This window comes from Lissotriton helveticus, chromosome 4_1 (genome assembly GCF_964261635.1).
Source record: "Lissotriton helveticus chromosome 4_1, aLisHel1.1, whole genome shotgun sequence".
In the NCBI taxonomy this organism is placed as follows: Eukaryota; Metazoa; Chordata; class Amphibia; order Caudata; family Salamandridae; genus Lissotriton; species Lissotriton helveticus.
The window spans coordinates 233,393,871-233,419,877 of record NC_136063.1 but is presented as its reverse complement, the minus strand read 5'-3'; positions in this window follow the sequence as shown (position 1 = coordinate 233,419,877).

Below are 26,007 nucleotides of genomic sequence, written 5' to 3'. Positions count from 1 at the left end.
ACAATGTATGCTATTTATTCATGTCGATCAGTCCCACGCACATAGCCATAACAGAAAACGCTGCTGCTCAAACTCAAACTCGGGTGCTTTTAATATTGCATTACATGCAAGAGGAGGCACTTGAAGACAACCTTTCCAACATCAAGGAGCTGTGCTTGTCCTGGGATGTGATTCATTCCATCTGATCTTGGTGGTATGGGGTCCCCCGTCAAAGCCCAGAGGTCTTCTTCTATTATTAAATAAAACTAGCTCCAAGCAAGGGGAGGGTGGTAACGGCGCTATAATCCTGTTTCCACTGTCATTATAATATGATTTCCCCTTTTGTGCTTTATGGAACTGTAACAATACTGTTTGTATTATTCTTATGCAACTTTTTGTTAGTATTGGTAAGAGTACTGCATCTTGGAACACGTTAGTTAAAAGAAACATTTTAAACTTTATTGTGTCTCTAATTACTCACGTTGTGGACTGGTATGAGTGTTAGAGCGAAAGAGTGTTCCTGATTCCTACCATTTCTGAGAGTTTAGTAAGTTGCATGTTCTAGGTTGTCTAATCATTGGTAGCTTCGCTGTAGTACGGAGAACAAATGAGGCACCAATGCTAGTCGGATCTGGGTTCTAGGTACTGAGGTGGGGTTTTTGGTACACCACAATACACCGAGGTCCTGGTTTCCTGTGCATAGTTCTGTGCATGAGCAGAATCCCTGTAAGACATTAGCATGGGCTAGAAAGCTACAAGACTGGATGTAATGAAGCTGGGAAACGCTTAACTGTGGATGTAAAACTACATGGAGCATGGTCCAAGACAAGGGTAGAAACAAATACAGGGCCATTTAGGCCATGCAGTGCACTTGTACGTGATTTGTAGGTCTGGCTGTGTGAACACCCCATTCTGTTGTTTTTGGATTTTCTACTGTGGCTTGCTAGCAACAAAAGGTGGCAGTGCTCCAGTGCAAGATTATTTCTTGCAGACAGGCTGTTTTTGAACAGCTACTCACACTTATTACGGAAAATTGAAATATCAACACCTTTCATTCCTTTGAGAGTCTGAGAATAAGACCGAGTTAAGTATCAGTAATTGCAGTCCGTATATGCTGTTGTATTACAATGCCCATAATTACTGGCAAGGAGTACTGAGACTAAAGACTGGTTATAATGAAGATGGAAGTCACCTGGACACTGGTTACCAAAGACATGTTTTGTGATTGTTTGAAACCCATACGTGCTTTTGTTGAGGTTATGGAGCTCGAACTCGACCCAAAGGGATTGGAGTGCTCTACATATGCGCCGGATATATTACACATGGATACATTCAACTTTTGCCTTTTAGGCACGAGGAGTTTATTGTGATGAAGCAGACCAGGATACTTAGTTCAAGAGCAGTTTATTTGCCCAACAGGATAACAAGTCGTTCACATCCAAGACCATGTAGTAACTGATCTTTACAGGGAACATTCTCAGATGACATGGCTACATTCCCAACATGGAATGTACATAATTAAAGGCAAAGATACAACACATCTCCCTTATTATAATAAACAAATATGGGAGAATAAAAGAAAAGAAGGAAAAGAAAATTAAATAAGCAGAAACCAAAGAACAGAAAATAAGATTTCAATTAGTGTAGTAATTCTGTAAGTACAGTGGTGGTCTCCTGATTCTTGAGCTTGTGGAAACAGGAACTGGTTTTACATTAACAGTACCATCAACAGTTCCATCGACAAAATCAGGTTTTACATAATCATCACCTCTTTCCCCACACTTTGATAAACGTGACATGCTCCAAACATCTCCCCCTGCTAGCATAACAACATTTTTCATCACTTTCACAATCCGCCTAGGCCCGAAGAACTTCGATTCACCTTTAGGGGACCAAACTGCCTTCTTGATAAAAACTAAATTACCAACTTTCCAAGAAGACTCCTTTGCCCCTTTCAACACGTCAAATCTACGCTTGTACCTGTTCTGATAATTACTCACTCTGACATCTTCGACTATAGAACTTCTATCTCTGACAGATAACCACAAAGGATTTAGTTTAGAACCTGCAACTCTACCCTTGAGTCTCTTGAATGGTGAAATACCAGTTACACTATTGGGAGTGTTCCTGTGTGCCCAGAGTTTCTCTCTGAGAATGGGTTTCAATGGAAGTCTTTTTTCTAAAGCAGTCTGGGCACAAGCTCTTACCAATCTATTCATGCTTTCCACCAAACCATTTGCCTGTGGAGAATAAAGAGCTGTTCTATGATGTGTGATGGATAGATCTTTAAGAAATACAGACATCTCGTGGGAGGTGAATTGGACGCCATTATCTGAGACTAAGATGTCTGGAATTCCTTCACAGGTAAAAGCATCTTTCAAAAATTCAATGACATTTTTACTCAGAACACTTGCCATGCAAGAGGCTGACAACCACTTTGAAGTGTAATCGACAAGAACTACAACAATTTTTTCTGAGGGTCCAAGGTTCTCAAAAGGTCCAACAATATCTATGGCAAGTTTGGACCAAGGACGCTCAGGTAAAGCAACAGGAGAAAGAGGGGGGTTGTTCACTTTCTTTGATTTATCATTACCTGCACAAATGTGGCAATCTTTAACAACAATTTCAACTTCACGGTCTAACTCAGGCCACCAGTATGACTCTCTAACTCTTGCCTTGGTGAGGCTACGACCCTATTGTCCTTCATGGGCCAAATTAATTATCTTTTCTCTCATTCCAAAAGGAGGAATTAATCTGTCACCCCTCAACAATTCACCTTGAACAATGTTTATCTCATCTCTTACATTCCAATAACCTTTGGCAGACTCAGGAACATCTTTCAAAATGGGCCAACCATTTACTGTAGCTTCCAAAACAAAAATTCTTGCCGGGTCATCGGGAAAACTGTTTTTCCATTCTACTTCATTTAATGCAGACTCTCTTACCCAAGAAACAGTAGAACAGTCAGAATCATACTTGGCTAACTTATCCAGAGGAGACCTAGAGAGAAAATCAGCAGGGACATTCTTTAAGCCTGGTAAATATTCTACACAGAAATTGTATTCCATGAGACCTTCTACCCATCTTTTGATTCTCGGAGTTGTACACTCTACATTCCTACATGAAAACAGCTGCACAAGGGGTTTGTGGTCAGATCTAACAACAAAGGGTAAACCCCACAAGTAAAACCCAAAATGTTTGATGGCCCAAAAACAGGCTAAAGCTTCGCGTTCGATAACTGAATATCGCTCTTCTGCACCTTTCAGGGAGCGAGAAGCAAAACCAACAACTTTTTCTGAACCATCCACGAGCTGAGACAAAACAGCCCCCAACCCACGTAAACTAGCATCTGTGGACAGAATGGTTTTCTTTTTTACATCAAAGTGCCCCAATGTTGGCATCTTTGCAATCTCAGACTTGACAGTTTCAAAAGCAGCAGAGCATTCTTCGTCCCAAATGAAATTTGTACCTTTTTTAAGAAGAAGTCTAATTGGATGCATCACACTGGCAAAATTTGGAATAAATTTGGAATAATACTCCGCCAAACCATTGAAGGATTTCACCTGATCTTTGTTCATAGGGGTTTGAGCTAGAAGAATAGCCTCTGCAAGATCATACTTAGGACTGATACCTTCACCAGATATATTGTGTCCTAAATAAGATACTGATTTAACTCTGAATTTGCATTTCTCTTGTTTCAATGTCAAACCAGCATCTTTAAGTCTGGATAAAACGGAAAATAAGGTGACATCATGTTTATTAACATTAACTCCATGGACTAAAATATCGTCCTGGAAGATAAGGACACACTCTATACCAGATAGAACATTTTTTATGACTCGTTGAAAGCATGCAGCGGCACTGGCCAAACCAAAGGGCATTCTGATAAACCTGAATGCTCCTATGGGAGTCACAAAGGAAGTTAAATGTCTTGAATCTTCGTGTAACAAAATTTGATGGTACGCTGCTGATAAATCCATAACGCTAAAAATTTTCGCACCACTCAACTTGGTTAGGGTTTCATTGATATTGGGTAATGGTTGTCTGTCTACCCAAATTGAACTGTTTAAGCTTCTGAGGTCTACACACATCCTAATTTTGGTACCTTTGTCCTTGGGTGCCAAAACAATTGGCGCAAGCCATTCTGAGGATTCTATCTCCTCTACAACACCTAATTCTAACAACCTGTCAATTTCTGTTTGAAGGGGTTGTAACATGAGATTAGGTACTTTGCGAACTTTATGTACTACAGGTTTGGCATTCCCCTTCAAGACTATCTTATGTTTAAAACCTTTTAGCAAACCTAAATTCTCACTAAAAACTTCAGGAAATTTCTCAACAATGTCTGAGAAATCGCCTACCAAGGAAACCAACATAACTTGCTCAGGTGCATTTGGGTTTAAGGTAATCCCCAGGTTTCTTTGGTGGCGCCACCCAAGGAGATTGTCACCTCTTTTTGCGACATAGATTTTACCAACAGTTTCTCTGTCTTTAAAAGTGATGGTTTGAATGGAATACCCTAAGACTTCAATCTTCTGTTTGGCATATCCTAAGGATTGATATCTGGAGCTATAAGCTTGATTTTGTCTCCATCAAAATTGGCAGACCAAAACTTGTCACTGACAAGAGTGAATAGGGAACCTGAATCAGCAAGTACAGGAACAATTTTGTTGGCAATTTGTATCTCGCAAGAGGGCATAAACACCTCATCTTCATCAACTTGACTCACACCATTAATAACCTCATCAGTAATACAATGAATAGAGTCTTGAGAGTAAACTTCTTCCTCATCAATACAATTTACCTTGTTATTTTTGCACATCCTTGCATAGTGTCCCTTCTTACCACAATTCCTACATACAGTACTCCTTGCAAAACAATTTGGGTAGTTCGGTCCATGTTTCTCACTACCACATCTGGGACATCTAAACTTATTGTCTTTATTGAAATTGTTAATAAATGGTTTGGGCTTCTCATTCTTAAAAGTGGATTTCTTTTGTTTAGGTGGGGCTTTACTTATAGCAGCAACATTCGATTCAGATTGTAACAATTGGCGTTGCTCATAACTTATAGCGGAAACAGCATCAGATTGAGAGGGACCCTTTCTAATCTCCTTAACCCATGTAGAGGTATGTTCAACACTTTCGACAATAAGTATGGCTTCTTTCAAATTGGGATTTTTCGATAAAAGTTTTTCTTGGATTTTAGGATCATTGGTGCAGCGAACGAGTTGATCACGAATGAGAGAGTCTGTCAAGAGTTCAAATTCACACGTTTGTGCAAGGGATTTGAGTGCAGCAACATAGTTCCCTACTCTCTCACTCTTCGCTTGTGTGCGCATAAAAAATTTGTGTCTCTCCATAACAACATTTATGCGTGCGCCAAAATGATTCTTAAGAAAAGTAGGACAGACATTTCATAAACATCTGAAGGTTCACCAGCGCCTCTGCCAATGGGTATAGGGTCAAGACTATCGTAAATATTTCTACCTTCTATGCCAAGATTGTTTAATAGTACTGCTTGTTTTCTGACAGCAGAAAACTTCTCCCCTCCGACGGCTAGTGAATAAGAGTCAAATATCGGTTTCCATTTTTTCCATGGTAGTATTGGTTCGCCTTGTTCACTTAAAAATTGGGGAGGTTGATTCATTCCGCTGGCAGAAGAAAAAGACATGCTGAAAGGCAAGATTAACTAAACAAACTAATATAATAAGTTAACAAAATAAGTTAACACAATAATCTAAAATAATGAACTAAAACAATAACTAGTAGGAACTCTGCTGTAGTTCAACTTCCGCTACTTCAGTGCTACTTCACTTGAGTATGTTACTACTCAAAAGCATCAAGCATTCGTGGTCAATATAAACGAATATCAGTCATTAAATCCTCTCTAGAAGGTTGATTTCATCGGAAAATACGTATGGTCAAATTTGCATCAAACATCGAATTGTGACTTGCCTGAGTTCATCCAGTAATTGTGGTGATAAAACGCGTGACGAACAACGAGCATGCTTTTGAAGAATTCCTTATGTAGATCGAGTGCTCGCTAGTAAACAATGCGTGGTTGTTAGGCAACTGGAATGCGTGTTCAGCGTGTGTGACATGGCGCGCTGATGAACAAACGCGTTGACGTTGACGCGTTGAACGCTCTGAAGCTGACGCACTGGGTGCTCGAGTCTGTTGCTCGGCTGCGAGCTATGGAGGGACGTTCTGGACAGGTGCGTTCTATTGCTGCTCGCGGGGATCGCGTGTCGGTTTCAACACGCGCTGAGTAACGGTAAGCGTTATTCGTGAGAATTTGCGATTTAATAAAAATTGTACTTGCCAGTTCCACAACGTGCGTAGTTCACCACAATGCCAAAGGTGGCAAAACGGGAGGAATTTGAAACGGAAGTCCGGTAGATAAATTCAGTTTCTGGGTTTTCTTGGAAAATCCAAAATTATTCTTTCACGCAGGGTTCTCAATCTCCTGTTGGGTCCATCGTCGCCAGTATTGTGATGAAGCAGACCAGGATACTTAGTTCAAGAGCAGTTTATTTGCCCAACAGGATAACAAGTCGTTCACATCCAAGACCATGTAGTAACTGATCTTTACAGGGAACATTCTCAGATGACATGGCTACATTCCCAACATGGAATGTACATAATTAAAGGCAAAGATACAACAGAGTTTAAACGATTTGCACAGAATCACTGTATGTGGAGACAATGCCGACACTCGAACCTGGGGCTCATTATGATGGCAGGCGGACATCAGTCCGCCCGCCACCATAATGGAGATGGGACCGACCGCCAGACGTGTGGTGGTCCCACCGGCCCAATTAGGATCCGTCCGCCATACTGGGGGGCGCATCCTGCCATTTTACCATTGCGGACGGTGCTGCTGGCTGCAGCACCGTTCGCAATGGTAAAAAGGCATGCACAGCATTTCCTTGCAGGTCCATGGGTACACCCTAAGTGCACCCCCTCACCCCCCGGGGGCCTGCAAAAGGCCCCCAAAGCCAAACACCGCCAGCCTTTCCATGGCGGCATCGCCGCCATGGAAATGCCTTTCACCACACCCATCCTAATATGGTTGGCGGTGCCTGCTAGACACCGCCACCACATTGGTGCCCAAATCCGCCCGGCTGACAATCGTAACGGTTGCCAACCGGCGGAAAAGTGGCAAACGGACTTTGCGTCCGCCGCGATACCCACCGCCATCGTAATATGGTGGGGGGTATTTTACGTTACGATGGCATAGCGGTTGCCACCACCGGCTCGGTGGTGTTGATCATTATGCCATCATAATGGGTCCTCTGGTTCCTTCATTCTAAAGTGAGCCCTGCCATAACGCCACAACTGCTGACCTAAAAAAACATTTATTCATACTTCCCTTTGTGTTTGTCAGTTAGGTTTCCTAGGTCTGTCTGAAAGAAAATGTTTTGTGCTACACAAAACAAATATAATACATAGAGGCAAAATGAAATTTGAAAATGTGTTACATTTTATTCAGAGGGGATACTCAGAAGAAAATGTTATTTTACAGCAGTGTGACTTCAAAGTAAACACTCTCACTTGCTTAAGTTGAGAGTAAAGTCTCTCAAGACCCTTATCAGAGAAAAAAACAAAATGCTGTGCTTTTACTTGGGATTGTGTGATTGATTTTTTGGTAACTTGGTCACATTTCTGCATGAGTCTTTTAGGTTTCGCCTGCAGAGCGCTTGTGAAATTAATTTTATTCAATATAAATCTTAAAATGGGCTTATATCCTGCCCGCTTGGTTTTCATTGGTTTCTGTGCTTGCCAATCAATGTTTCGCAGTTTTTATTGGCTGTAGCATTCTATTTCTTAGTGTTCCTCTGTGTGCTTCTCTTATAAGTCTCCCATCGGCCAAGTACTGTGTTTATCTGCTTTGGTGGAACTTCTTTAAAGCGTTGCAGCCTGCTGTCATTACAAGAGCTAAACCCTTGCTTTGAAGTTACAGTTCTGCCAGAGTGCCGTGGGCTCAGCACGCTGCTATTATCTCCGTGGAGATCCTCCGATGTGCCTTTTATTTTTTCTCCGCACTCCACACTCCGGATGACACACGCACTACCTAGTGCCCCCGGGGCACAAGCAGGGACCCACTCAAGTGCGTTTGTCATTGTGTGCACTCCACTGTCCACCGGGACACAAGCACCCATCCACTTCAGCACTTGTTTACTGAGCTACTGGGAGTTGCATGAACTTCGAGCTCAGCGGGAGTTAGAGCCCAGGGTCGAGGCCAACTGTATTTTCGACGAATGGGACCCGTGCTGGTGAGTAAGCTAATGTGGGCAGGCCTTTGCTTGGTTGAACTCAACCGTTTCCATAGTCATGATGGGCATTGTTCTCTTGGCACAGTCTATGTGATGGGTGTTACTTCCCATAGTATATTACTTACTCTGTTCTTTATATGCTGCCACAATACTTATGATGCAGTGGCAGCTCCTCCGCTAAAGCGGAGGAGCCTCACCCAACTGCTCAAAGGGGAGGAATAAAATAATAACTTCTAGTTATTATCATTTTATTTTCCATTTGGCAGTCAGTGGTGAGGCAGGGCAGGGTGGGCTGGCCAGAGCAGGGGAGGAGTGATGTGCACATGAACTGTTTGGCGGCCCTCTTGGCATGTTTTTACCAGGCTGCATTGCAGAGCCTGGTCAGGAACATGTAGAGGCTCCCTGTTCCATTCTGAGTGCCAATCCACAATCGCACAACCAATCACAGTATTGCATTGCAGCATTGTGATTGGCTCAAGTGAGCCTGTCTGCCAAGGTGCTTCCTGCTGCCGCCGGCCAGGATGGGAACATGAAGGGGACAAGCACGGAGGATGGAGTGGAGGCTGTTAAAGGTGTGTCTTGTTTTGTTGTTACATTCTCCCCCCATAACCTCCCCCAGCTTCACCAACCCTGTCCAGTAGCAGCCGCTACTGTATGGTGAGCACTGTTTCTTGCGCTACAGCACTTACTAAGGGCGTTACCAAAGCTTTAGATGTATCATCAAAACAGATTCCTCTTGCAAGCATACATCGGAAATGTGCTTTACATTATGCAGCATTATGAAATACTTATTGAGGATGACCCCTGCTCCCCTTAGAAAGCTCTCTGGATCACTTACTCCGGTGAGCTCGTTCGGAGGCACGAGGACTGCTCGCAATCACCGTCCCTCTGTTTCGGGGTAGAATGATGCTTTGTTCAGCTGCTTCTTCTAACAAAAAGTAACATCTACACTTTGTGCCTTTCGGAAATGTAGAGCTCAGGCTATGGGCACCCTTTCAACTCTAGTCTGGACTACTCCAGTGCTATTTAGGCATGACTGCCCACCTCTGGGTGAGTCGCATATGAGAAGCATTTTCTTGCAGCGGACATGCAGCAGTTCGAATAATCTGTGCATGTTAACAGTCAGACAGGCTTTGCATAGTTTGTTCAAGTTGATAAGCTGCTATTGCAACATGGGTCTTACTGCCAACATCTCCAACTTTGTCATTAGATCACATTTTCCAATCAGCATGAACTCAAAAAGTAGATTTAATGATAGCTCAAATGGATGAAAGTCTGCTTTCTTTTCTGAAACGCAATTCATAAGATTTTACATAAACCCTAGGATTTCAAATATAAAATATATTTTTCATCAGGTAAATTGTGTGTGTGTAATGCAGTATGCTTCTTTAAATAAATCACATCTAGTATCAAAGGGCCACTTGAAATTTGTGCGAGGGGAAGAAATATGCAGCAGGGTTGACTAAGTTGTGTGACAGACAATCGCAAATTATGTGGCACATTTTATGCTAGTACAGCTTAATTGTTTTCTCATTTTTAGGTCTTGCTGAAGCCATCCCGTTAGGGATGCATTGGCGAGATTAAAGTAAGGGTTTTCAAAAGTGCACCCAAAGTGCGGATCGGGTACAGTGCATGTGAGCACAACCACGCGCATTGTGCACAGCTTCTATTTGCCACCAGACACTTTGTGTGCATGCGCCGTGCTCCGCCTCTGCTGCCACACGCATTCAGCTCACCAGGCTGCACACCCCCTCACCCCCCATATGCTCGGTCGCCAATAACCCTCCCACCCTTCCTTTGATCTCCGCCGTGAGTTCTCACAGGCTCCTCTCCGTCCCCTTCCTTTAATGGCCCTTCCCCTCCCCCCCTCGCTTCCTACTGGCATTCCCCCTCCATAACCGTCACACCACCTTGCCTAGGCCAGACCGTTTGGTTTTTCCTTGATTTTTTTCTTTCTACTTATACACTTCTGCACCACCTTTCATTTCTTTCTTGTTGAACATTGTACTGTACACACAACAGCATTCTTGAAACACAGCTCTCACCTGCCACTGTCTACTTTATGCCTCACTGCATATTGTGCGCCTGCTTTCTCATAGTAGGAATACATGCCGATGGGGCTTGTTTGAACTGCCGGGTCGAATTATGGCGTTTGCTGCTGTGCCCTTCGGAGGACGACGGAGCCTTGCCCATTCGCCGACCGGAGGCGCTGATCATTTGGTCCACGGCCCCCGCCGCTTTGACTCGTTTGTAAGCAGGTAAGCCCGCCTTGCCTGTCAGGAGTTGTGGCCCCTGCCCCTCCCTCCTCCTTATTTGCTGCAGCTTTATCATTCTTTACCCTTGCGGCTCTACCCCGCACCTAAGATGTTTACTCACCCTTGATCGGTACTGCTGTCCTGATACCAGAGCAGCGCACAGACCCCCGCATGGCCCTACTCATGTGTGTGCACTGCCCAGTGAGTTTGTGAGGCTCCTAGTAGCCGTTAGCTGATCCCCCTCCCCCTACTGGGCTGTTGTTGTGTTTTTGTTATTCTCCATCCCTCCCTGTGACGGATTTTCCTAATATCTTATCTGGCATTAACTTGGCTTGCGGACTCCGCCATGGTCAGGCCCCCACCTTTGCGTAGAAATTTTTGTGTTACCAGCCCATTGGGTTACTGTTATAGATTTTATATACTAGATTGCACGTTAGACCCTTCAGTCCCCTCTGCACTGATCCTACTGTGCACATTCTGATTATGACAATTACTTTTTGTTTCTGGTTTCATTAAGGGATGTCTATTAGCGGGACTTTTGGAATACGACTCGTACCTGTGGCCTCTTACCAGCAAGAACCCTTCTGTTCGGGTCTCCACGGACTTGACTATTTGCTCTCACTGTCTGGGCTCAGTCCACTGAGACGCCTATATGACCCGATAATTCAGCCCTTTGGGTAAGCGGTGAAATGCTAAGACCTTAACCTTAACTCTTGGAGAACCGAGTTCTTCTTTCTCCTGTCTTTTGATCCTCTCATCTCCAGCATTTTTTCTTTTTCTTTTTCATTCTGTTAATTTCTTAGCGTGGAACCCTCCACTTCGGGTCATGTTCACAGTACATTAATCCCTGACTACGTGTACCCCATTCTGTTGTTCCAGGTATCTATGTGTAAAATTGTTCCTTACCTCACTATGGTCAACTCGGGACTTTTTGCTGACTATCCCCCAGACCTATCTAGTTCCAAAGGTTCTGGCAAATAGTACAAAGGCTAGCTAGGGGAAAACAGTGTGAGCGATGTTACTAACTATGCACTGACCCTTTTACCCCTCTAATATTGGAGGACGAGGCCCCAAACCTGAGTAGTGTTTCTAGGAGCCGTAATGTGCACCTTCAACTAACTAAGGTGGGTGTTGCCTTCGTGGTATGGAGCTTCTTGAAAGGGCTGCGTGAATGCTTTTAGATGTGTAGCCTGTATGCTAAGTGTAACTTAGGGCCATATGTATCATCATACCGTTTTGCGAATTCCAAATAGCGATGTTTAAGGAATCACTATTTAGAATTCGCAAAACGGCATGTATGTACAAAATCGCTTTTTTATAGCGATTCCTTACCATTCCTAATTTGCGATTAGCAAATTGCTAATCGCAAATTACCCATTCATTTCTATGGGCCAGGAGGCCCATAGGAATGAAGGGGCAATTTGCGATTAGCAATTTGCTAATCGCAAATTAGGAATTTTTTCAAGGGTGCAGGGGTGTCTCAAGAACACCCTGCTGCACCCCTGAAAATGACATTTGGGGGTATATGGCGCACATACATGCCCTAAGGGCATGTATGAGCGTCATATGGCACCTTCGGTTTTTTTGAAAAAAGCTTTTTTAAAAGAATTTGCAACTTACCACAAACTAGAAGTTGGTGGTAATTTGCGAATCCTTATGGGCATTTTTTGAATATTTTTTCTTTGATACATTGCATTTAAGGAATCGCAAAATTTGCGATTCCTTAAGTGCAATTGCAAATTTTGCTGCGAAATTGTTTCATACATACCATTTTGCTAATTACCATTCGCAAAGGCCGAAATTCGGCCTTTGCGAATGCTAATTAGCTTAATACATATGGCCCTTACTATTTTACTGCTGTGGTGTGTGCAGAGAGGCCGTGACTCACAAAAGGCAAGCCTCGAGTGAATCATGTGCATCTGCATAAATGCTTTGCCGTAGTGTTCCTTCATGTGTAATAATTTTAAAAGTAGGTATTTAACTGATGAAACCACAATGCAAGGTGGTAAAATTGTGCACTACGGTAAGATCACTATGAAGAAAACTTGGGATTTTAAGGGAAGTTGTTTCCCTGTGTCACGTACTTGTTACATGCACTCTTTGAGGAAATAATGTTTTCTAAATGCCAATGTTGCTGTATTGTGGGAATAGGCTCCGGTTTAACTCCGACACTTTAATAAATATCGGACTGTGCATTTTAGTACAGTTGTTCTGGGTAAAATCTATTTTTTTTCTGCGTCTGTGTATCATTATCCTGTATGTTTATTGCACTTCCTCCCACTTCCCTCCGTGATGTGCTCACCCTGTGTGCTTCCTCCCCACTTCCCTCCGTGATGTGCTCACCCATGTGTACTCCTCCCCACTTCCCTCCGTGATGTGCTCACCCATGTGTACTCCTCCCCACTTCCCTGCATGATGTGCTCACCCTTGTGTGCTTCCTCCCCACTTCCCTCCGTGATGTGCTCATCCATGTGTACTCCTCCCCACTTCCCTCCGTGATGTGCTCACCCTTGTGTGCTTCCTCCCCACTTCCCCCCGTTATGTGCTCACCCTTGTTCAGTCTTATTTCTTTCACAGCGTTAAAAAAACAACATTGCAACAATAGGGCTACCAGTTCCTAGTCCTAATTAGTTCCCCAAGTAACACAAAGATAAAATGCTTCAATGCCACGCAAGGACATTGAGCAGAATTTCTCCAGTGGAAGATATTGGAAGGACTGCAGTAATGAAGGAGAACTTCCACTTAAAATCACTGTGAGTTTTCAAAGAGCTGCTGGCTGGCCTACCGCTTGTGTTCCTACGAGCAGGCCAGCCATCTGTCTTTCATTAGCATCACTCCGCCGCAAGTCTTTCGCTTTGATCGCGATTGCGATCACTTTTGCTTTCACGGCCGTGCGGCCGTTACTGACACACAATCTGTGCAATCACACTACAGCATGCTTAATGGCTGTTGTTGAACGACAAGCCGAGCTTCCCTTCTAGATAATGACCCTGCTGGACTTTCGCTGATCACTTTCAAATTCTTGTCTGTGTCACTTTGTCTCCAGTGTCCGCAGTGGCTTCTTGTGGGATAGGAAAACTAATGAAAATTAGGATTTTGGGAAGGTATCTTGGGTAATCTCCTTAGCTTCCTTCAAAGTACAGGCAACACAACATCTAAGAAATATGTGGTGCCTTTATAGAGAGGAAATGCTAAAGTATGAACAGAGATCTGCACGCTTTCACCACCACCAGCCGTAAATTCACACTTTCACCAGGCACACACACATCTGTCATCAGTGCACACTTTCATCGGACACAAACACCACCAGCCGTCAGTGCACACTTCCACCAGGCACACACACCACCAGACATCAGTGCACGCTTCCACCAGGCACACACACCACCAGCCGGCAGTGCACACTTCCACCAGGCACACACACCACCAGCCGGCAGTGCACACTTCCACCAGGCACACACACCACCAGCCATCAGTGCACAATTTCTACAGGCACACACACCACCAGCCATCAGTGCATGCACCAATTGTTAATGCATCCACAATTAACTATTGTAGCAATCACAGTATAGCGCACTTTACTTTTAAACATAGTCATCTAAAGAGCAGCATGCCACCATTGCTACAAAAATAAATAAAGACACATTTGCCCTATAATTTATAGACCTTTGCTGCAATTGGTGTTGCAATATTTAGCAATGCCAATACCTCAAACGAATGCGAGACCTATTGCAAATGCTTGCTGCACTTGTTAGCACAGTCTGGGCATAGGTCACAGCTCATTAGTACCGGTTCAACACCCAATAGGCAACAGAAAAGTGACTAGTCAACCTTTGCCTGGAGTATTCAACTGCGTGGCAATACATGTTATGTTATGTTAAGGGGATTTTGTATAGCGCACTGTCACCGGAGGTATCATGGCGCTGAAAGGGTGCTGAGGAAACAGAGGGAATTTAGCGGGATTGTGGGAAAAGCCAGGTTTTTAATGATTTGCGAAATTGAATGAGAGTACCGGAAGTCCTAACTGAGAGGGGAAGAGAGTTCCAAAGTTTGGGGCCGAGAAAGGCAAATCTTCGAACCCCAGATCTACAGAGTTTGAAGGGAGGGACCACCAGAAGATGTAAGTGAAGTGATCTAAGGTTACGTGAGGGACAGTAGGGGCAGATAAGGGATTTCAGAAAGGTGGGACAGGAACCAGAGAGAGATTTGAAAATAAGACAGCCAACCTTAAAGGCAGCCCTTAGGCTAACCGGGAGCCAGTGTAGCTTGATAAGGAGGGGTTTGGCGGACTGCCACTTCGGAATCCCGAGGGCCAGTCTCGCCGCCTGGTTTTGAATGACTTGCAACCTATTGATGGAGCATTTGGGCAAGCCATGATAGATGGAATTTGAAAAATCCAGGCGGGAGAGAACAAGGGCCATGATGACTTGAAGCAAGGCATCGGGAGTAAGAAGGTAGGCCACCTTCCTGATCCTGCGCAGTTGGAACATGCAGGAGGAAACCACTGTCCCCACCTGCGGCCCCAGAGAGAGCCCGGCGTCAATAGTGACCCCGAGGCTTTTCACCGAGGTTACCGGGGAGGGAGGAGAGCCAAGCTCTGTCGGCCAGAAATATGGACCCCAGTGGACGGCGCTCCTACCCGGCAGGAGGAGCTCCGTCTTACCGGGGTTCAATTTCAGCTGGTTCTGACACATCCACTGAAAGATATGGGACATGACTGCCTGAAAAGTAGGAATAGAAGAAGGAGAGTTAAGAGAGAAAATGAGTTGTAGGTCGTCCGCGTAATTGAAGACGCGGACGTCCCACTGCCTCAGAGAAGAGAGAAGAGGGCGAAGATAGAGATTGAAAAGAAGAGGGGATAGAGAGGAGCCCTGAGGGACCCCACAAGGCAGATGTTCCCTAGGGGCCCTAAATGTACCTAGGCTGAGGGACTGGGATCTCCCCATAAGGAAAGATTTCACCCAGGCCAGCGCCAGGCCCTGGATGCCGGCCTGTTCGACATGGTGGAGGAGGATGTTATGGTCCACCGTGTCGAAAGCGGCCGACAGGTCTAGTAAAACCAGGGCCTGGGAGGTACCCTTGTCAGCTCCGTCTCTCAAGGTGTCTAGGACAGCCAGGATCACAGCCTCCGTAGAATGACCAGGGCGGAAGCCGGCCTGGTTGGCCTCGAGAAAGATGGAACTCTCGATGAACCCCGAGAGACAGGCAGTGACATGGGCTTCCAAGATTTTTGAGAAAAAAGGTAAGAGAGAGATAGGACGATAGTTTGCCGGGACGGCAGGGTCGGCTCCAGGCTTCTTCAACAGAGGCACTAGAACGGCCTCCTTGAAGGAGCTGGGTACCGTCCCGGAAAGAAGAGAAGAATTGAGCAGAGGAAGGATACAGTCGGGTAGAGAGTGGCAGATGTCGCAAAGTATGGAAGGTGGACAGTGGTCGTCAGGGGAGCCAGACTTGATCCGGGCAGCCAGGTTGGCTAAAGATCTGGCGTCTAGTGGGGGAAGCTGGGTGATAGAGAAAGCATTATGAGGGGGTGTGATGGGAACAGCATCCAATGAAGTGACCGGGATAGTGCCCTTAATCAAAACAATCTTCTGTAAAAAAAAGGTGCTAAGTGCATTGCAAGATTCCTGGGTAGGGGCCTGGGACAAAAGCGTTCTGGCGTCAGACGTGAACTCGTCCAGAACTCTAAAGATCTCCTTCGACTTACAGGGAGCTGACAGGATACGCTCGGAGACATAGGCTTTCTTGGCTGCAGAGATAGCAGATTTGTACCTGTTACGAGCTGCCACATAGATATCTCTACTTGACGGGCAGTAGTCTCCTCTCCATCTGCGTTCGAATTGACGAAGTTCTAACTGTAAAGTTTTGAGGAGTGGAGTAAACCATTTATGAGAATGGTTATGACGAGAGCGAGGGAACTTGGTTAGTGGGGCAAAGATATCGCTGGCTGATATGAGCCAGTTAGAGACTTGCCCATCTAGCTCATTAATGTCAGGGTTATTGGGGGGAGGCGGACGTGTGTGAGACAGATGAGTTAGCAGTTTGGAAGAGTCGACGGCCTTCCACTTACGAGCCATGCCACCCTCCCGCGAAGGGATCCTGACCTGACCAGCCATCGAGATGGTGGTATCGATGAGGCGGTGGTCCGACCACACGCAGGGTGTAATAAGCGGGTGGGAGGGCTTCACCCCATAGACCCAGATATGATCAAGTATATGGCCACCACTATGGGTGGGGGAGGTGACTAACTGGCTGAAGTTCAGGCTCGAGAGACCTTCAAACAATTCGAGGGCATGGGGGCCGGCGTCCCTGTGCTGAAACCAATAATTAAAATCCCCAGCAATAACTATGCGAGGAGAAGAGGTAGCAATGCTAGCAAGCTGCTCAATAAACAGTGCGGGGAAAGAGGGCATGGATTGTGGGGGGCGGTAAAGTACCATAAAGGTAACAGCGCCCACCTCAGTTCCAAGACTGAAGACAAGATTATCTACATCGGGAAAAATCATGGAAGTGGGGGTGATAACCTGAATATCCTTACGTATTACCGCCGCGACCCCTCCTCCAGAGTGACCCCCATGGCGGTTGGTGTTAAGCAGGCAGTAGTCAGGAGGTAATGCTGCCAGTATGTCCGGGAGGGAGTCGTCCGTAAGCCAGGTCTCAGAAAGTAGAAGAACGTCAGGTCTTTCAGTCGTAAGTAGATGGAAAATATCAGTTTGATGCCTGACTAAAGAACGAGTGTTCAAATATAGTAGGCGGATCTGCGACTCAGGAATAGTGAGGGAAGTGGGAGGAGTGAGTGGGCCAAGGTGGGGGGGTAGATTACCAGTGATTCCTAAAGTAGTGATCCGCGTCCAGGTGTCAAACGGTAGGGGGCAGTCAGCAGCTCGAAGGTGCATCAGGGCGGGGGAAGAGTAGGAGATGGTAGTATCCACATCCCTAGGCCCTAGGCCCGTCCTGGCGCGGACGGGCGCAGACGGGCTTGACTCTGGTGCGACTCCGGCGCGCCTACGTCGCGCCCGCTGCGCTCGTCCGCTGCGCTGACGCATGGGGCCCGTCTAAATAGGCGATGACGCCGAGGGGGAGGAGTCAGGAGGGCGGGGTGGGGGAGGAAAGTTAAAACACAAGGTGTGCCACTCACCGCTAGTAGTCAGCGGGGGAAATGAAGAAATGAAGTTTTAAAGCTGCTAGCACTCAGCAGCAGAGAGGCAAGCAGAACAAAGTTAAAAATACAAGGCTTCACAGCGCTCAGCGCGCTAAACCTCTGCCCTCTGCCACAGGGCTTTGGTAAATCGCGAGGCAAAAAGTGGGCGGAGCCTAAATAGGCGATGACGCCGAGGGGGAGGAGTCAGGAGGGCGGGGTGGGGGAGGAAAGTTAAAACACAAGGTGTGCCACTCACCGCTAGTGGTCAGCGGGGGAAATGAAGAAATGAAGTTTTAAAGCTGCTAGCACTCAGCAGCAGAGAGGCAAGCAGAACAAAGTTAAAAATACAAGGCTTCACAGCGCTCAGCGCGCTAAACCTCTGCCCTCTGCCACAGGGCTTTGGTAAATCGCGAGGCAAAAAGTGGGCGGAGCCTAAATAGGCGATGACTCCGAGGGGGAGGAGTCAGGAGGGCGGGGTGGGGGAGGAAAGTTAAAACACAAGGTGTGCCACTCACCGCTAGTAGTCAGCGGGGGAAATGAAGAAATGAAGTTTTAAAGCTGCTAGCACTCAGCAGCAGAGAGGCAAGCAGAACAAAGTTAAAAATACAAGGCTTCACAGCGCTCAGCGCGCTAAACCTCTGCCCTCTGCCACAGGGCTTTGGTAAATCGCGAGGCAAAAAGTGGGCGGAGCCTAAATAGGCGATGACGCCGAGGGGGAGGAGTCAGGAGGGCGGGGTGGGGAAGGAAAGTTAAAACACAAGGTGTGCCACTCACCGCTAGTGGTCAGCGGGGGAAATGAAGAAATGAAGTTTTAAAGCTGCTAGCACTCAGCAGCAGAGAGGCAAGCAGAACAAAGTTAAAAATACAAGGCTTCACAGCGCTCAGCGCGCTAAACCTCTGCCCTCTGCCACAGGGCTTTGGTAAATCGCGAGGCAAAAAGTGGGCGGAGCCTAAATAGGCGATGACGCCGAGGGGGAGGAGTCAGGAGGGCGGGGTGGGGGAGGAAAGTTAAAACACAAGGTGTGCCACTCACCGCTAGTAGTCACCGGGGGAAATGAAGAAATGAAGTTTTAAAGCTGCTAGCACTCAGCAGCAGAGAGGCAAGCAGAACAAAGTTAAAAATACAAGGCTTCACAGCGCTCAGCGCGCTAAACCTCTGCCCTCTGCCACAGGGCTTTGGTAAATCGCGAGGCAAAAAGTGGGCGGAGCCTAAATAGGCGATGACGCCGAGGGGGAGGAGTCAGGAGGGCGGGGTGGGGGAGGAAAGTTAAAACACAAGGTGTGCCACTCACCGCTAGTAGTCAGCGGGGGAAATGAAGAAATGAAGTTTTAAAGCTGCTAGCACTCAGCAGCAGAGAGGCAAGCAGAACAAAGTTAAAAATACAAGGCTTCACAGCGCTCAGCGCGCTAAACCTCTGCCCTCTGCCACAGGGCTTTGGTAAATCGCGAGGCAAAAAGTGGGCGGAGCCTAAATAGGCGATGACGCCGAGGGGGAGGAGTCAGGAGGGCGGGGTGGGGGAGGAAAGTTAAAACACAAGGTGTGCCACTCACCGCTAGTGGTCAGCGGGGGAAATGAAGAAATGAAGTTTTAAAGCTGCTAGCACTCAGCAGCAGAGAGGCAAGCAGAACAAAGTTAAAAATACAAGGCTTCACAGCGCTCAGCGCGCTAAACCTCTGCCCTCTGCCACAGGGCTTTGGTAAATCGCGAGGCAAAAAGTGGGCGGAGCCTAAATAGGCGATGACGCCGAGGGGGAGGAGTCAGGAGGGCGGGGTGGGGGAGGAAAGTTAAAACACAAGGTGTGCCACTCACCGCTAGTAGTCAGCGGGGGAAATGAAGAAATGAAGTTTTAAAGCTGCTAGCACTCAGCCTCAGCCTCAGCTGCACTCAGCACATGTCACTCAGTTTTCAGTAACCTTTGAACGGTTTTGGCTAGAAATTTTTTGGAGTGGTAAAATCTGAAGATTTTGCACCTGATGGTGGATTATGTGGCAAACGCAGCAAATCCTTAATTGTGTGAAAAACGCAGTTACTGCACATATTGTCTTGCTCAATAAACAAGTCATAACACTATTACAAAGTTTCAGTAACTTATATATTGCACGATTGCTCACCAAGCTAAAATTTACAACCAAAACAAAGCTTATTACTAACCTCAGGCGAAACCTAATGCATCTACCAATGCTTGTTTTAGTGCGCAGTGGCCTCTGTGGATCAGAATGTTCTTTGATGACGCCACATTCTTGCAATCAAAACCCTGCTCATGCATTGCTACTGCCCAGTGGACAGAGAATAGACCGTTCTATATTGCACATCCCATGGGGGTAAAACATTTCAAACCCCTAATGATGAGTTGCTGTCTCAGAGTTTTTGCAAATGAAGAAACATGTAGGCACATTTCTATAACAATCCCAGCTGGTCTCGTAGCAACGAGTGAAAAAGCAAATGCGACAGGTCATTTATCTCACAAATCAAAAATTAAAAGTGTCCCCTTTTCATACCTTGTTAATCTCTGGGAGGATAATGAAGTCCAATTTAAAGGTTAGCACACTCAGTGGCTCAGAGGACAATAGGGAGTTCAAGACAGGCACGTGCTCGTTATTTCATCATCACCCTATGTCAGGACAAATTAGATTGCTTGACTACTTGGTGTTTTTTAAACTGCAGTGTGGTGTTAGCTCACTTCTTGGAATTGTTTTAAGTGCAGGTCTCTGCTGTGAACACACAAAACCCATTCAAGCAACCTTCGTAATCCATGCAGCTAGCAAAAGTAAAGGTCCTCACAAAGCATAAGAAACGCAAGAACTGAGCAAACATAAAAAGAATAAAGTCCACATGACATACAGAGAAAGACAACCCATGAGCCGCACAGAACCAAAACTGAGAGCATCCTGATAGGGCTCCACAAGCGGACATTTAAATCAGAAAGTAATCTACTAGGAATATCCAAACATTTCCAAGAATCTGACCACTTGATGACTTCCTGAATCAACTTATGTACAAACAAAGTGCCTCGAACGGTATGATAAAGTGCCTCTTTTTTGTATTGTCAGCTCCATTGTTGGCAGAATTTTAAACTGGTTTGCTGCTATCTGGTTTCCATTGTATGTACTCTGACCCCATAAACATCTAAAAATTGTCTATTCACTGATCTGCATAGATAACTCTTCTGTAAGGCTATATATAGTATATGGCATAAACTGCACACATCACATGGAAAATTAAATATTGCCTGTGTACTACAGCGCTTACTCATCCATCTACTAGTGTGATAAGAAAATATGGCTTCAGGCCTATCAATGTAGCTTGATTGCTGCAGTTTAAACATGTAAGCCAACATGTCAAAAGAACCCTTTTTTCCTAAAAAATAATAAGTTAGCCCAAAGAAGGCCTTGTAACCCACAGGGTAGGGTGCTTGGTGTTTATAAGTGGGACATGTAGAAATTTAATGTTACCATGTCCCTAGAGACACCAGCTCCCAAAAGCTATTTTCACTGTAGAAGGCTCTTGGTGTCCTATGAGGAAAACAACAGTTTAATATATTAATTTTGCTAACTCTGGCTTGCGACACATTAGAGAAATGGTTCATCCCCTATTTTTAATATTTATGAAAAGTCAAATGTTTGGAAATTACTATTTTATGTGTGTTGTATTCCTTTAAAATGTTGTCTTCTGTTTCTGAAACAATTTTTGTTGACCTGGGTATTCTGTGCATTTTACTCCTGCTAATCAGTGGTAAAGTGCTTGTGCTCTCACTTAAAAAATAGAAAAACTGACATATTCCTAATTGGTACATTTAATTTACTTATAAATTCCTCGTACATGGCACTGCATGTATCCCTGGGCGGTAAAATAAATCTAACGATTTAGCCGTAGCACTCACTGTGCCCTCCAGGAATGTAGCACTATAAAATATGTCTTCAGGCCTAACCCTGCAGTATGGATATGCAGTTGTAAACTTTGATTTCGGCATTGTAAATTAAACACTTTTCCAGGCCCAAACCTTCCCTTTTATTGCCTAAAAGTCACTCCCAAGGTAGGCCCTTACATCGGAACAGACTGCCCGCTTGGTTTTCCTTAGTGTCTGTGCTTGCAAATCAATTGTCCGCCGTTTCTATTGGCTGTAGCGTTCTATTTCTTGTTTTACCTCAGTGTCCTTCTCTTATAAGTCTCCCATTGGCCAAGTACTGTGTTCATCTCTTTCGTGGAACTTCTTTTAAGCTTCTCAGCCTGCTGGCATTACGAAAGCTACGCCCTTGCTTTAAAGATACAGCTCTGTCCGAGTGCTGTGGGCTCAGCACACTGCCATTATCTCTGTGGAGATCCTCTGATGTGCCTTTTATACCTTCTCTGTGCTACCGACAAAGCATGCACTACCTAGTGCCTATGGGGCACACGCAGAGGCACACTTGAGTGCGTTTGTCATTGTATGCACTCTACTGTCCCCTGGACACAAGCAGGTATCCACGTCAGTATTTGTTCACTGAGCAACTGTGAGGGCTGAGGCCAACCGTAATTTCTACGAATGGGACCCATGCTGGTGAGTAAGCTAATGTGGGCGGGCCTTGGCTTGGTTGAACTCTACCTATTCCATAGTCACAATGGGCATTGTTCTCTTGGCACAGTCTATGTGATGGACGTTACTTCCCATAGTATATTACTTACTCTGCTCTTTATATGCTGCCACAATACTTATGTTGCAGTGGCAGCTCCTAGCCTCACTCAACTGCAAAAAGGGAGAAATAAAATAATAACTTACAGTTATTATCATTTTATTTTTCATTTAGCAGTCAGTGGTGAGGCAGGGCAGGGTGGGCTGGCCAGAGCAGGGGAGGAGTGATGTGCTCTCCCTAAGTGCGCATGAACTGTTTGGCTGGCCCTCTGGCATGTTACTACCAGGCTGCATTACACAGCCTGGTCAGGAACATGTAGAGGCTCCCTGTTCCAGTCTGAGTGCCGATCCACGATCTCAGAACAATCACAGTACTGCATTGCAGCATTGTGATTGACACAGGGGAGCCTGTCTGCCCAGGTGCTTCCTGCTGCCGCCGGCTGGGACAGGAAAATGAAGAAGACAAGCACGGAGGATGGAGGGGAGGCAGTTAAAGGTAAGTCCCTTTTTTTTTGTTACATTCCTCCCCCTGTAACCTCCCCCCACTTCACCAACCCTGTCCAGTAGCAGCCGCTGTTGTTATGGTGAGCACTGTTTCTTGTGCTACAGCACTTACTAAGGCCGTTACCATGGCTCTAGAAGTATCGTCAAAACAGATTCTTCTTGCAAGCATACATAAGAAATGTGCTTTTCTTTATGCAGCATTATAAAATACTTATTGAGGATACCCCTATTCCCCTTAGACAGGCCTCTGGATCGCTTACTCCGGTGAGACCGTTCGAAGGCACGAGGACTGCTCGCAATCATCGTCCCTCTGTTTCAGGATAGAAGGATGCTTCGTTCAGCTGCTTCTTTTAACAAAAAGTAACATCTACACTTGGTGCCTTTCAGAAGTGTAGAGCTCAGGCCATGGGCACCCTTCCAACTCTAGTCTGGACTACTCTAGTGAGATGTAGGCACGACTTCCCACCTCTGGGAGGGTTGCATATGAGAAGCATGTCTTGCAGCGGACATGCAGTAGTTTGATTAATCTGTGCATGTTAGCAGTTAGACAGGCTTTGCGTAGTTTGTTCAAGTTGGGAAGCTGCTATTGCAACATGGGTCTTAGTGCTTAAATCTTCAACTTTGTTATTAGATCACACATTTTCCAATCAGCATGAACTCGAAAAAAAGATTTCATCAATCGATCAATCAATCAGAACATTTGTAAAGCGCGCTATTTACCCGTGAGGGTCTCAAGGCGTGGGGGGGGGCTGCTACTGCTCGAATAGCCAGGTCTTGAGGTTTCTTCTGAAGGTTAGCAGGTCCTGGGTCTGCCATAAGAGGATGGGGAGGGTGATCCAGATCTTGGTGGCGAGGTGGGAGAACGAACTGTGGCCAGAGATTGCTCTTCAGATGCGGGGGACGGTAGCGAGGGCGAGGTCGACGGAACAGAGGTGGCAGTTGGGGATTTAGAAGCTGAGTCGCCTGTTGAGGTATGCTGGTCTGGTGTTGTGGAGTGCCTTGTGTGCGTGGGTGAGGAGCTGGAAGGTGAGCCTCTTGTTGATGGGGAGCCAGTGCAGGTCTCCCAGGTGCGGGCTGATGTGGCTGCGGCGAGGGATGTCGAGGATCAGTTGTGCAGAAGTGTTTTGAATGCGTTGAAGTCGTTTCAGGAGTTTGGCCGAGTCTCCTGCGTAGAGGGCATTTTCATAGTCCACCCTGCTGCTGACGAGGGCCTTGGTGACTGTTCTTCTTGTTTTGGTGGTGTTCCACCTGTAGATCTTGCGGAGCATGCGGAGGGTGTTGAAGCAGGAGGACGAGACTGCGTTGACCTGCTTTGTCATGGAGAGAGTAAAGTCGAGGATGAACCCCAGGTTGCGTGCGTGGTCGGTTAGTGTTGGAGCTGTTCCCAGTGCAGAGTTGTCCCAGGCCGAGGGGGTGGAGCCGAGGATGAGGACTTCCATCTTGTCTGAGTTTAGCTTCAGTCAGCTGTTCTTCATCCACTCAGCGACGGCTTTCATCCCTTCATGGAGGTTGGTTTTGGCGGTGAGGGGGTCCTTGGTGAGGGAGAGGATCAGCTGGGTGTCGTCGGTGTAGGAGATGATGTTGAGGTCGTGCAGTCGGGTGACGTGGGCGAGCGGTGCCATGTAGATGTTGAACAATGTCGGACTGAGGGATGAGCCCTGGGGTACGCCACAGATGATCTTGGTGGCCTCGGAGCAGATGGGGGGAGGTGGGCGCTCTGGGTTCTGCAGGAGAGGAAGGAGGTGATCCAGTCCAGAGCCTTGTCTCAGATCCCAGCATCGTGGAGGCGTGTGCGTAGGGTGCGGTGGCAGACGGTGTGGCGAGCTTGACGATCAGGGTGGTGAAGTTGGTGTCATTGTTGTTCTCGAGGTGGAAGTTCAGGTCCCCGAGGAGGATGTAGTCTGTGGAGGAGAGTGTGTGTGTACTGACGAAGTCAGCGATGGAGACGCTGAACTGTGGTCAGGGTCGGGGGGTCTGTAGACGAGGGTTCCTCTGAGGGTGGTGTTGTGCAGGTGTTCGACGGTGCTGAGGGTGTCGTCGGTGTTGGTCGAGACTCTGAGGGTGTTCCTGTGGATGATGGCGATTCCTCCTCCTGTTCAATTAGTGCGGTCCCTGCGGTTGACCTTGTAGCTGTCTAGGGTGGCTATGGCGAGGTTGGGTGCTGAGGAGGGGTTCAGCCAGGTCTCCGTCAGGAAGGCGACATCTGGAGAGGTTGAGTTGAGTAGGTCCCAGAGTTCAACGGCGTGTTTGCGGGTGGAGCGGGTGTTGAGAAGAATGCATCTGAGGTGGTTGTGTTCTTTCGCAGTGGGTGGATTGGTGGTTCAGCTGCTGGTGAAGCTGCAACTCCGACAGGAGAAGGGTCCTTTGGTGTGCTTCTGGGCTGCCAGGTAGCAGTTGTACGCTCATCTGGTGTTGAGTGTGTGGAGGGTGTTGGTCGTAGCGGAGATGGGCGTTGTGGCATTCGCGGAGGCCAGGGAGTCTGGCACTGGGCACGGTCCAGGCACGGACAGGCGCAAACAGGCTTGCCTTAGGCACGCTTTTGGCGCGCCAGCTGCACGGCTGGGCTGCGGCTGCAGCTGCCATCTAAGGGAGGAGCAGCTGGGAGGCGGGAGCAGGGAAGCGAATGGTCGATCAGGGGGGTGGGTCTGCAGGGGAAGCAGCAGCGGGAAAACGGGGGAAGAGCGGCATACAGAAGCAAGAAAGGGGGTGCAACTATACAATAGTGCAAAAACAGTGAAAAAGAATTTAAAAACAGGAGAAAAACTAACTATTAGCAGTGCAGGGGCAGGGGCAGAGGCACAATTACAGCAGGCTGACAGAGCAAGGGGCTGTACGAGTTCAGAGAGCGTACGGCCTCGAACCCTCAGGCCAGTGGCAGCAGCGGGCTCGGGGGCAGCGACACACAGGTGGTGCTATGTGGCGTGGGGCGACCTGCCTGAGGACAGGGTTAATGATAGCTCATATGGATGAAAGTCTGCTTTCTTTTCTGAAACGCAATTCATGAGATCTTACATAAACCCTCATATTTCAAATATAAAATATATTTTTCATCAGACAAATCGTGTGTGTGTGTGTGTGTGTGTAATACAGTATGCTTCTTTAAATAAATCACATCTAGTATCATAGGGCCAGTGGAAATATGTGGCAGGGTTGACTAAGTTATGCGACAAAAAAAGGCAAATTATGTGGCACATTTTATACTAGTACAGCTTCATTGTTTTCTCATTTTTGCACTTGCTAGCA